The following is a 1,273-nucleotide window of genomic DNA, read 5'->3' on the forward strand; positions in this document are numbered from 1 at the left end:
ACTCATGGTACTTTGCAGGTCTGCCCTTGGGGACTGGGTTGGCTGGCTACCTGGTATTGCAATAAAATTCTTGACCTCTAAGCACATCCCCTACCACCACACCCAGCGTGACTTGTTGAAAAGCATCGTTCCTAGTTTACTAGACTTTTCTATTTTGACTTGTTCATTATTGTCCAAAATACGTGATAAGGAGAATGAACCCACTTTCAAGGCCCCGCTGAGTTCCAAAGAAGTTCACACTGCAGGGGATCCTTGGACGGAGGAAAGAAATCTCTTTTTACCCTACAATTATTATAGCGGAACCTTCAATGGCCAAATTAGTGAATTTGTAAACCCGCTCTCATTTTTTCCTAAACAGTGCCACCTACTGTCCATTTTAAGTCGTCAGGAGACGCGTTGGCGAGGACCAAAGAAAAAGAAAGGGGAAAAGAGTAACCGGGAAGACTAACTCTTTCCAGCTTTAGGGCATTGGGGAAAAGATGGAGAAAAGAGCGTCTCAAAGCAAATAGAAGTCTTTTGACTCGATATCTTCTTAGAAGGCTCGAAAGAAGCAGAAGCCATTTAAGCCATTCCCTTGAACTGGCTTTTTCTAAGCACGATACTTTCGAGTTCTACAGAGCACGATTTTTATTTTGTTTTATTTACAGAACTCGNNNTTTTTTTTTTTTTTTACAATTCCCTCTGCTTGGGTGTTTTTTTTTTTTTTTTCGCGTTAGGGGGCCAAGCGAAGGAAAAATATAATTATGTTTCCACTTTTTCCGCCACCCAAGACGGAAACTTCTGTGTAGGGAGGACTTTGACACTTGATATCTGCTCAGAAACTTTTGAGCTCCTGGGAAGAAAGGGTTAACCTGAGGTAGACCTGTCGCCGATTTTATTTGGAGTCGCAGCCGCCTTTCGGAGGTTCCAGGTGTGTACACACACACACACACACACACACACACACACACACACACCCCAGCTATCACTCCCCAGGGCCGTTACTTTGTAGCCTAGGGCACCATTTGGCCTTACAGCAAATTAGTTAAACTGTATGGGGAGTTTATCGCGAGGGGGGAATCCTTGTGACTCCGACTGGAGCTCAGGGATGTCTGCAAAGCGCGGCCTCCCAGCTCCATCGCTGGAGGGAAGGAGGGAATCAGGTGGTGGCCAGCCTATGTGCAGTGCATTTCTCTGCACACGTTAGCAATCAAGTTAATTGAGTTCATTGGAGTTTAGAACCGGCCTCAAGCTCAGAGAGGGCTTTGAATGCTCAACTTCTCTTTCTTTCTCT

The sequence above is a fragment of the Crocuta crocuta genome, unplaced genomic scaffold, assembly GCF_008692635.1.
Source record: "Crocuta crocuta isolate KB4526 unplaced genomic scaffold, BGI_CrCroc_1.0 scaffold260, whole genome shotgun sequence".
Lineage (NCBI taxonomy): Eukaryota > Metazoa > Chordata > Mammalia > Carnivora > Hyaenidae > Crocuta > Crocuta crocuta.